Raw genomic sequence first — 12,591 nt, 5'->3', positions numbered from 1 at the left:
AACACTAATAGTATTTTAAAATATATCCAAGCTGTGTATTTTTGTAAACGTCAACATAATTTATTTTGCTATTTGCAGAGTAACGAAGAGATTTGCATTGTATTTTCAATAAAATCTCATTATGCTTTGAAATCTGTATTCTGATTTTTTGGTGTCATCGTGATGAAAATGCCACGTTTGAATTGTGGCCACTGCTCTTCTTGTCATCTCGTGTTTATAAGAGTTGGTTATCCAAATATGTAATTAAAAAACACAATACATTTCAATGACAAAAAAAAACAAAACATTACTTTGCATCCCTCAACCTTTTTTAGTGAGACGTCTTTTCGCAGTAGAAGCCAAAGGAGATGGATGGGTGAAAGCTTTGAACGAATCCTAGTCACTGACCTGTCTCTTTGCATCTCTCCTTACCAGGTGTTCTTTTAGCCTGTCTCGTGCATTACACACAGAAAGATCACAGCACAAACGAAGCAAAGGGCTGCCATCTCAATCTCCCATGGGTAAAACTATTGGTGGATAGCTGGGCCCGGGAACCGCAACGCCAGCCCCAATCAATTCTTCCTGTCACTGGGCCTCATTACGACCCAGGCGGTAAGTTACCGCCTGGGTCGTACCCTTACGCCCATGGTGTAAACTATGTTTACACCATGGTGGATGGCGGATTTACCGCCCCATTCCAAGGTGATTGGGGCGGTAAATCCCCATTTCCCATTTTACCCTTCCCCATTCCCATTTTTGCCCCATAGGGCATAATGGGAGTGGGGCAGGCGCTAATTACTCCACCGTAAATTACGGTGCAATTACGGTGCAATTACGCTGCAAAAAGCAGGCGTTAAACTCACCATAGCGCAAAGGGATCTCGGAATCAGGCGTTAAGGGTCGGCGCCGTTAACCCCTTAACGCCTGATTCGTAATGAGGCCCATTGTCAGTTCACTGTGTGCACATGCCGCTAGCAGAGCCTGGAGGAGGTCACGTGCGCCCATGGGCCTGGCTGGCATCACCCGGGACCCGGGAAGTCAACAATGCAACAAATGTTACTAATTTGAAAATTGCGGCCCTGCCTAAGTGCCCAGGCTGCGGTTGCTGTGTGCTAGTACTAGCAATAACTTTGCAGGCAGCAGGAGCACCAGCTCGAGGCTCAGGTGAGGTGAGCTAAATGCACTAGTGCCACGCTGGAGCAGCGCCCCCTAGATGCTGACTGACGTCAGGCAGCTGCCTAAGCTGCCTGACGTCAATCCCAAACCCCTGCAATGTCACAAACAGCCATTCCCAATGAAGTGAATCAAAAGCTTTGATCGGGTCTAGCAATACCACCACACACTGTTCAGGACATTCATTGGTTTGTGCGATAATGTTGTGCGGTCGTCGCAAATTTAGGAGAGTGCTTCGACCAGGGATAAAGCCTGTCTGGTCACTATGTATCAGGCCCGTAATCACTCTGCTAAGCTGCCCTGCCAGAATTGTTGTCAATATTTTCATATCATAATTTAGGGGCCGATACGATCCACATCTATCTGTGGGTTTCCCGAGTTTAGGTATTGGGACCACCAGGATTTCCTGCAAGCTCGCCGGGAGTGTACCTTTAGTGAGTGTAGGCTTCCTCATAAACCTTGAGCAACACAGGGGCTAGTGTCGAGTTATATGTTTTGTAAAATTCGGGGGGTAATCCATCACTCCCGTGAGCTTTACTTGTGGCAAGTGAGGCAATCGCATTACACACTTCCTCAACAGTGATGGGCTGATCTAATGCGGCCTGCTGTGTGCTCTCTAATTTGGGAAGAGCCATCACACAGAAGGCCTCCTCTAGGTCCCTCTGGGGAACTTGCTCCCCATGGCTATACGGCCAAGAGTAAAACCTGGAAAAGATACTATTGATTCCCGACTGTGTCCTACATATGTTCCCATCTTCATCTCGCAACGCGGTGGTCATGTGCCTGGGGTGCTCCCGCCTACACAGCCATGATAGAAGCCTCCCCAGCCTATCCCCTTCTGCATGTGCTCTGGTGGTTTTTGTGACATAATCTAACCTGGACAACCTTTCCCACACCTCAAGGCAGCGGTACCGGGTTTTCGTCAGCCTTTCTTCACACTGTTGTAGACCCCCATTCTGGGCCTCCAGATCACGGATCTCGTCTTCTATAGTTTCCAGTTCAGACCTCAGCGTTCTTCTTATACCCCCGCCATTAGCAATTACTTCTCCCCTGACCACCACCTTCAGGGCTTCCCATACAATACCCCACTCCTTCACACTGCCCACATTATGCTCCAGATATTCTGCCAGCACCTTCTGCAATTTGTCTCTGAAGATTTGGTCAGTCAGCACATTTGTCGGCATACGCCACATCGGGATGGGAGGTCGCGGGCTACCTAAATTCCAAGCAACCACCACAGGGGAGTGGTCTGATATTCTCCACCCCAACTATTCACCCTGACACAGATCGCCATCTGATTTCGCCCAACAAAGATATAATTAATTCTGGTGTGCAGGGAATGTGATGAAGAATAAAAGGAGTAGCCCCTGCCCTCAGGATTCAGTTCTCTTCATACATCCACCAAATCCAAGTTGGTTAGTGCCACATTAAGTGCACTAGATGCAGAAGACGTACCACCGCTGGGAACTGAGGATCTGTCAAGCACGGGATCCCTAGCACAATTAAAATCACCTCCCATCGGAAAAAGCTTCCAGTGTGGTGTGCTACCCGGGATCTAAGTGTGTGAACATGGGATGGAATCCCATGATTCGGGGAGTAAGAGTTAACTATACACACCTCAGTGTTATCAATGTAACCCTGTAGGAAAAGGTACCTCCCCTCCTTGTCAGCCTCCATTTCCAATAGCTGAAATGGCAACGTGTCAGTTATCCAGGCAAATACCCCCTTGCATATTTAGAGTATTTAGCCCCGTACCCTTTAACCCCCCCAACAATCACAGACCTTTTCCAGCTCCTCAGCCGTTAAGTGGGTCTCCTGAAGCAGGGCAATGGATATCTTTTTACGTTTCAGGAAAGATTTCACCCTATTACTGCGCAGGTACATGCCCAATCCACGCACGTTCCAGGTTAATACTTTAATGGGGGTCATAGATTAGGTATCCACCCACAAAACCATATCCAAGTTCACCTACACCTCCTGCTCCAACCCTGGCATACCAGAGACCCTGCGTTCACCTTTGGTGCCCCAACAACCACTGCAACCTGAAGACAAGCTTACAACCAAGAATGTGTGGAGAACATAAAACCAATAACACAACAAACCAACTCATATGAACTTGCCGAATGCAGCACATTACGTGCAGTGCTCAGGTGTACCTGTACCATTCAGGACTATCCAGGCCACTCTGTGTCGGGCAATGGGAGCTAGCAACAGGCCAGCCACACGCTTGGGCATTCCAACAAGGTCATTGGTGAGCGATCAAATGTTGCCCCCCATACGCAAAAGTTATTTGTTCAGGCGGGCATATATTTTGTGTAACATACACTGCACAACAAGAGATTTCCGATTTAAGTGTATCAAATGCATCATTCTATAAGATGACCTACAGGACATAGCTGCCAATCCACACCCCTTTTGACCCCCTCCACCGGTGGCCTCCAACAACAGATAGATAATCCTACATAGATAACCAGGAGTCATAGCCTCCAAATGTGTGTGACCCCACTCAACGATGGTACCCATGGAGTCAAGTATTAGGATTGTTGCCACTAGCCTGATTGTTGTGTTCCAGCCACATATTAGCAGCTGCAGGAGTCTCAAGGAAGTGCACCCTGCATTTGTAGACGATTTTGAGTCTGGAAGGATATATTAGCATATATTTATGGTTTAGGTGCCTGTGTCTCGCCTTGACTGGAACAAAGGAGTTCCTGGCCCTCTGCACCGCCGGTGTGTAGTCCGGGTAGATGGCGACTTTAGAGTTATCCCTCAGGATCTCACCACCTTCCCTGGAGTGTTTCAATATCACCTCCCTATCTCAGAAGTTCAGAATCTTTGCAATGAGGGATCTGGGGAGTGAACCCGGTGGGGGCCACTTCTGTAGCGAGCGGTGAGCACGCTCAACCGCAAAACCCTGTGACAAGTACCCAGGGCCTATTTCCTGCTGAAATAGGTTCTCAACATACTGAGTGGGGTCCGAGCCCTCCACTCCTTCCGGGAGCCCAAGTAGCCATATGTTGTTTCATCTGGCCCTCCCTTCAGCGTCCTCAGCCCACATCTCCAAGGCGTTATTCTTTCTCTCCAGGTCCCAAAATCGAGTCTCCAGATCTTTTGTGGAATGCTTCGTCTCCTTCAGCTCCGTCTCAACCATCGTAACCCTTTCAGCAAGTTGATGCACGTCCTGTTGCAGCAGCTGAATGTCAACTTTTACCTCATCGATTTTCGTTTCTAATGAGGATCTCAGCGCTGCAATTGCAGCCAGTAACAGGTCTTCCTGAGAGCCTGCGCCAGATACACAGGCCTCTGTTTGCGCTGCCGGTGCATATTGTGAAGGTTCGTGGGTCTTGCCCGTATTAGCAAAGGTGTCCATGATTGTGGTTTTACCTTTGCCTTTGGTCGGGACATTATTTCAGGTTTGACAGAAGCCAACAGGGAATCGGTCTCCGGTGGGGATCCAGGCACACAGCCAGCAGTAGCAGATATTACAGGAAACCCCGAGAAGCGGGGGTACTCAGTACAGGCTCCAGTCCCCCCAAAGCCAAGTATTTGCACTCCCCTGGCCCAACACCGGCAGCTATGCAGCAAGCAGCCACCACCCACTCAAATGTATCCTTCCAGTATGCCGCACTTCCTTGCCCATCCAAGGTGTTATGTTGTAGGTGTCTGCGCATGGCATCCTCCTTAAAATTGGGTGCCCAACACACACAATTGTGTGTCGACTCCTCCCGACACCAGAGGCACCATCAGCCGTGGGCGCCAGATCCTAGCCTCCAGAGGGTTCCATGTAATAATGTCGCCACAAAAATCTCGCCATACAAAAATATCGCCGAAAAATGGCAGTTTTTTGTGGCGACATTATTGCATGAAACATGCGGGGGACACCCACGCAACCCCCAAATTTATTTTTTTGCCCCTGTCCCCATATATATGGTCACCCAAATAATATCGCCACAACCTTTTCCCAGCGATATTATTTACGGCGACCATATATATGGGGATAATATTACCTGATACCCTCCAGAGCACCTGCGTATGACAGCAATAAGATTACAACACAGTTCTCACAGTCCGATCCCTCACATTACTTGTCCACAAGTTCAGAAGACTGCTGAATAGGGCCAAGGCAATCCCAACAAAAGCACCTCACTTCCTGTACCTGCTTGCCCCTCTGTCAACGCTAGCAGGTGTCTTCTGACGTGAGTAGTCTAGGCCCCCAGGCGTGTATACATCAAGGCCATTGGGGTCGCAGAACAGTCCACGCCTCACATCAAGCACTCCTCACATGTGTTCCCCCTTGGCTCAATCGACACATTAGATGGGCAGCAGCGCTGCTTGGTTCCTCCCTTACCGTGCTCTACCTCTGCACAGGACAGGCTCCAATTCCAGTGCCCCAGCCTACTGCACTGCATGTGTCTTGTTGCCGTTAGTCTCCCATTCGCGGCCCCCTCGGTCTCAGCCGGGGCAAGTACAATGTTCGCTTGATGAGGGCCAGAGCCGGGGATTCCAGGCAGATTTCCCCCAGCCTCTGTCTCCTGGAGGCTAGCTCAGGTGCAGCAGGCGGGAAGGGAAATCCCAGTCTCCTGATATGAGAATCAGCAATGCAGCAAAGCGGTCCTTCTCCAACCCCTGACGTGTCTGCTCCGGCATGCCGGGTCTCTTGAAATGTTAATCTGTCCTTCACCCGGGCCACTCTCCAAGCACCAGGCATCCGTTGCCGCGACTTCACCACCTCCTAGTCACGGTCCGATCCGCGTCAGGGGAGAGGCGCCCAGTTGGTCAAACACTCCTGGCTCAGCCTGCCACGGCTCTTGGCAGGCAATTGCAGGCACCAGTCCTCCAGCCCCATGGGCGGGGCAGCGCAAGGACAGCAGCACTGCGTGTGTCTCTGCCTAACACACGCTCTCAATGGCTATTCAGTCAGCGCTCCAAACAGCCCCCAGCAGTATTCACCCCTGCGCACAACCAGCCCCCAGTACATACAGGGTGTATTGTGTTGTATGGCGCTGCCGCGCCTCCTTCTTCTACTGACAGGCAGCTCCGGACGCCATTTTTGTAACGAGGAAGATGTTTCGGTCCTGCGTTCTTGGGCAAAACCGGTCTGATTCCGATCGGGTCAACGCTCTTCAGCAGGGCGCCAAAGTCCCCTTCAAATAGATGTTCTTGTGTGCAAGTAGCTTTCCGATTACTGCTGAAACAGCAGAATCATCCAGGATCACGACGGGAGCTCACCAAATCGCTACCTCACCACATGGGATCAGGCCATGCCCCCTTTACACTGATCCATGGGATTGACGAGTTTGCCCATGCAAAGGATGTGAAGTCCTTCAGGAGCTGTAAGGACAATAGGGTTGGTGCATAAGTCATATGTTTAGGGGAGGCAATATAAATTCCTTTTCAGACTGTAAGAAGGAATATAATGTCCGGGAAAGGGACATGCTTCAGTATCTCCAGTTAGACCATTGAATGATGCACTCACAACTCAAAGAAGTGGCAACATGATTCTTATGCCCTTTTGAGAAGTTGTTGGCCTTAAACAAATCACCTAATGGGCTTATAGCCAGCGTTAATACAATTCTTGAGGAACTGCAAGGTGCTCCAAGTAGGCCCTAAGTGGTGAAGTGGAAAGCAGTCATGAAAAGGGCTTTAACATTATAAGAATGGGAGGTAGCCTGGGAGAGAGATGAGGAGTAGTCCTCGACCTGCGTACAATACTGGGAAACCAGCTATTAAATCCTGAATAGAAGTTATGGGATCCCGCACAGACTGGCATATAGTTCATCCTGCCAATTGAGTGGGTATTGGCAGAACTGTGGAGGAGAGCGATCTCTGATACATATTTGGTGAGCGTGTCCGAAAGTGCAGCCTTTCTGGGAAGAGGTAACCAGGAAGATTTCAGACATAGGCGTCGATTTCCCCAGGGACATAGGAATTGTCTTTGTTGGACCATGTTTGGCAAGGGACCTGGCTGGGCCGCGTCTGGGTAGGACAGATGATCTCAGCTTTACTCTTGGTGGATAAACTGGTACTGGTTGCAGCTTGGAAGAGAGTAGATCCCGTGCATATCATCATGTGTTGGAATAAGATGTGGTTTACGTTATCAATGGAGAAGCTCGCTGCGAACATTTGACTCTGGTGTTCGAGGCCTATTATTTGGATGGGGAAGAAGATGTGGGGTGTGCGATTGTAGGAAATTACTTCGGAATGGTGTTAAAAGCTGCCTGGAAATTGCACCGCCTCAATGTTTGTTCCTGTAATTACCAAAAATGTATACATTTACAAATCAAACAGAGACTGTAGCATTTCATGTGCACAAGTTATATATATATTGACCCAAGTCAATATGGTTGCTTTGCTTGGCTTTTTCTGAAAAATGAGGTGGGTTGATTGGCCCGTGCTGAACTGGCAACGCCGAAATGTCCTGCTCCAAAGATTTTAAGCAATCTTAATCTCAGTTCTTTGGCATCTCTACATCATCCTTTCTTTATGAGATTTCTTGTTTGAAATAAGATTTGGTGTTTTGGTCATCAACGCCCAGCAGGCAGTGGTGTACTTCTCTGTCTCTTTATCCTTTGGCTCCAAGAACTTGGCTGCGATTTCCAACATGCAATGTGTGGTGTTTCAGTTTCTTTACCTCTAGAAGTTCAGAGAGTCACATTCAAGTCCCAGCATGTAATGAATCTGATGTCTATCTCTGCATCAATAGTGGCTGGGGACTTGGACGCACTCCTTAGCACGTACTGGTGTTTGTTTGAATCTCTTTCTCCCAAGACTTACAAAGCTTGCACTTCAACACAAAACATTGGCCCTCATTCCGAGTTTGGAGGTAAGTAACGTTCCTTAATGGCATGGCGCAAATAGCGTGTCCGCTAATAGAGGACTATTACGACTTCGCGGGCACGAGCTTTGCGCCATGCCGGTAAGGTACCTAGCGCCATGCCGCAAAAGGGAACCCAAAAAGCCCTTAGTTGAATCAAGCGCACCATGGATAACACTACCGAAATAGTCCTTACCGGTGACCGTAAATAGCGGTGACTGTAATTAGCGGTCACCGCTATTTACACTCACTGCTAAATAGCAGAACAGGAAATAGTGTCATTGCACAGTAACGGGAAGGAGCACGGCAGCCATCTTTAAAAACACAATCCATTGCTATCCTCAGCACACAGGACCCCTGGGACACTGCAAATTGACCGAAAAGTTCATCCAACCACCCAAGAATGCCAAAAGCACTCAATAAGGGATCTGCCCGCCTCCGAAAGGAGAGATTCAGCCAGGATGAGCTGCAGATGCTCATCGACACCCTGCATGAGCATGCAGGGACAGTGTTCAGCAGCAACATGAGGCGGGAGGCCGTCTTGCGCAAAAAGGAGATTTGGGAACTAGTTTGCCAGAAGGTTAGTGCAGTGGGCAACACACCCCGCATGGTGAAGGATTGCCTTAAGCGGTGGGATGACCTGTGGCTGAGGGTGAGGAACATCCTATCGGTAAACCGTGGACAGGCCTTGGAAACCGAAGGAGGACCAAGTTCTCCCATTATGCTCAGCCCATGGGAGGAAACATGTGCAAGCATGATTGGCCCAGAATCAATCGAAGGCGTAGGAGAGATGGAGTGTGGCGCCACGACATCTGCAGATGGAGGTGAGTGTCCAAAGTAAAAACTGCCAAGCCAAATCTGATGAAAGTCAAGGCAAATGTCTGTCCAAAGAGTGATGCCATGGTAGGCCACACACACACTCCCTGTAAAGTATGCCGAAGCAAGTGAGATACATGCCGATGCCGGGTGCAAGGCTGTAACGTATATGAAAGATACCACACAAAGTAGGAAATTCCATGAGGCACACAGCGTGCATGACCTATATTGTGAGCATGTCAGACAGCACAGTACCTGGCCAACATGAGTGACACCGACATATGGCAGTGTTGGAGTCAAATTAGTGATGTTTTGTGTTCTGTGAGATGTACTAGTAGGGAGCGTTGGCTGTAGTCTATGCAATATTGGGCATTCTGCGCTGATCATTTCCATGGTGACATGCAGCACTCTTATGGGTGTGCCGACCCGGTGCCACTCTGTGGAATCCCAGGTTGGCTCAGTTCAATGCACTCCCAGGGATGATTGTCCTGTGTGGTGATATGCTGGAGACAGCAACATAGTGCATATTCACTGCATGGTGCAGGATGGCCTTACGGTGGGTGATGTACCGTTTCTGATGCTTTGGGGCACAGTGTTCGGTGATGTGCACATTGTGCAGTGACATCCACATTCCCACCCAGGTGTAGTATGCATCCCCCCCATTCCCACCCAGGTGGAGTATGCATCCACCCACCTCACAACCCTGATGCACTGCCATGGCCCAGTCAGGCAAGTCACCAAGCAGCAAGGCACGTCCTCCAGCATGTCGCTCCATGAAGCCTGGTGGCGTGGAGTTCGGTAGGACCATAGAGTCATGAGTTGATCTGGGATATCGGGCACAGCAATGTGTGATGATCTTGCTGGCGTCGCATACCATCTTCACATTGATGGAGTGGTATTGCTTGCGGTTGCAATACACCACCTCCATGGCATGCGGGACCACCAACTCCACGTGGGTGCAGCCGAGGGCACCCACACAATTTGGCATGCCAGCCAGTGCATGAAAGGCAACTTTTGTATCGATTAGCTCCTGGGGAGTCAGTGGTAGGGATATGTAGTCCCTTGTGTGCTTGAGGAGGGCATCCAGCACTTGGTTGAGTATCCGGTAAAATAAGGGTTGTGATATGCCATGCATGTGCCCCACTGTGTGCTGGTAGGTGCCTTGGCAAGGAAGTGGAGCACAGACACTAACTTCAGTAGAGGGGGTATGGCGGTGCGTATTTCAATGAGGCTCACTATCTCGTGTATCAGGCCCACTATGGTGGTGATAGTGTCCCGGTCCACACGGTACAGGGTGTGGATCTGCTCAGGTGTTAGGTTGAAGGGAGTGGCTCTGATGCGAGGGATTGGGGGCTGCCGGCATGGTAACGGTGGCTGCACTGGTGGTGCATGCTGTGCCTGTCTCACCCTCCTTCTCCTCCTGCGTCTCCTCTGTGGTGGTGGCTGTTGTTGTTGTTGAGGCATTACAAGTAGGTCCTCCAGCTCCAGCAATGCTACTAATATTGATATCATCTTGGTGTGTGGGTGTGCCCCTTTTGTACTGGCCTGACTCCATTGCCTCCACCTGTGCTGATTGTGTGCACCTGTGGCAGTTGGAAACACTGCTCAGGGCTCTTTACAACTGGTCGGCGATGCCGGTATTTACGCCATGCCGGTAGGCACTTTTTCTGCCTTCTTGAGGCTGTTATTTGCATGTCCACCTCACTTGTGATCTTCTCCGGTTTACGGCATGCCGTTAATGCCGGCATGGTATGTCGCGTGCGTGCGCCCAGACCACTACTAATGACATTGTACGTTACAATGCCGTTAATAGCGGTCTGGTTGGTCAGAATAGCCCGTAGCGATAAGCGATGCTGGTACATGGTTTTGCCACATCCTGCATTCCCAGAGGATCCTGTGCACCATTTGAGGGTTATATCTCAAATACAAAGCTCCCTGGGGCGCCAACACCTATGATCTTGCTAGTATCTTGCTTTCCTGGATGTCTGGAAGCCATATTGAGCACTCCTACAGGGTCAGGACATGTGGCACACTGCCTGCCTTTTTATGAGCCAGGACTTCTCTTTGCTCACCTTTTGCCTGACTACTGCTTCCACAACCAGGGATACTGCGATGCAGTGACTCTCGATTCTCCGCTGAGCTACTGTTACCTCTCTCTATGAACCAAGGAGCATCCCTGTTTTGAGGGCTTTTAACTGTATTTTAGTTTCCGAAATCCCCATTAGAACACAAAGCCAAACTTATACCTGCTCCTTTCTAGCCAACTTCTCACTCTTCATCATGCACATTGACTTTGCTCCATTCCTTGTTGTGCTCACTCTTATCTTCTCCTCCTCTCATAGCCTTCCGCCGCAACTGTAACATCTACCACCTTCCGTGCTCTCCCCTGTACCCCTCAAACCCGACACTTCTGTCCTCCCAGAATCTCCATACTCAACAATCCCCTATGCATACCGCACACACCTGCTTCTCTCCTCGAGCGTATGCCACTCTTTCAATGGCCTCTGGAATACAACATCTTTCTACAACAAGTCTTCCTATACCACTGATCCTGTCCACGCTTATCACCCTCAATTTGTATTTCTTGCCATAACATACATCTTGCTCTCCCCTCATGACTCTGCTACCCTAGCAGCTCTCCACCATGACTCTCTTAACTTCTCCAAGTCTCTCCAACCTTTAGCAAAGGGTGGTGGAGAGGGATTCCTTATCAATAAAGTCCTCAACACTGCGCCCCTGCCCACATTTACCATCACCTCTTCCTATTTTAAATATGCCAGTATTCAACTCCTCCCTCCTACTCCACTTGCTATTCTGACTCTCAATCGACCCTCTGTTCCTCCACCCTGAGTCAATTCCCATGACCATCCCCATTGATATGCTGGGCGACTTTCACCTTGCCAAACTCTCTGTAGTTGGCTGCTTTCAACTGAACTCCCTACTATTTGACCACTCTCTCCACGACCAGCCTACCCACTCTGGTGGGAACTCTCTTGGCATTGTCTTTTTTTCTACTTTTCTCTCCTCTGTTGACCTCTCCATTGACCCCTCTGCCTCTAATCACTCCATTGTTTACCATGATATATTTGTCCCTCCACTCTTTACTTCTATGCCCTTTTCAATGACCAATAGGACCAATAGGACCAATAGGGCATATTTTGCCCCACAACTGGATGCTGTGAAGGCCTCTCCCCTGCCTCTATCCCTTATTCATACCTCTTTCGAGCATTCACACCTCCCCTTCCCCTTCCTCAGCTATGGATCACCTCTAAGATCCAGACCCGCAAAACAAATATGCACTGTGACCTACAACGCTCGTGCAAATCACAGTCCCCCACCCTACTCACACCTCCACAATGGACTTTTCCAAATCTTTCTACTTCATAAACCAACCTACTCCAATCACCCCTGCAAACGTTCATCTACCTTCCAAGCATTGCTCACACCTACCAAGCCACTATCCATTGTGTCTCCTCTCTCTGCTTATTACTTTACTCACAGCTTTTCTTCTAAAATCTCTAAAATTCACGACACTCTCACAGCCCTCCTCTCTCTACCTCACCCACCCTCCTTCTGTCCACCACCTCTCCTCTCTACCACTCCTGTTCTCAACTACGACCCTCCTAACCCTCCTACCGAATTAGTGCCCATCCTTTGCAGCGCCAATCCATCTGCTCCTTTTGATCCGTTTGCTCCTCAACTGGTCAAAGACTTCATTCCAATCACCTGCCCTTATCTCTCGAAGTCCTTTAAGCGCTCTCTCTATGCTATTTTCTTTTCTGCCTCCTTAAACTCTGCAATTGCCCTATCCC

Source organism: Ambystoma mexicanum, chromosome 4p (genome assembly GCF_040938575.1).
Source record: "Ambystoma mexicanum isolate Mex_15411 chromosome 4p, UKY_AmexF1_1, whole genome shotgun sequence".
Lineage (NCBI taxonomy): Eukaryota > Metazoa > Chordata > Amphibia > Caudata > Ambystomatidae > Ambystoma > Ambystoma mexicanum.
The sequence above is the reverse complement of the archived record's forward strand: the minus strand, read 5'-3'. Positions refer to the sequence as shown.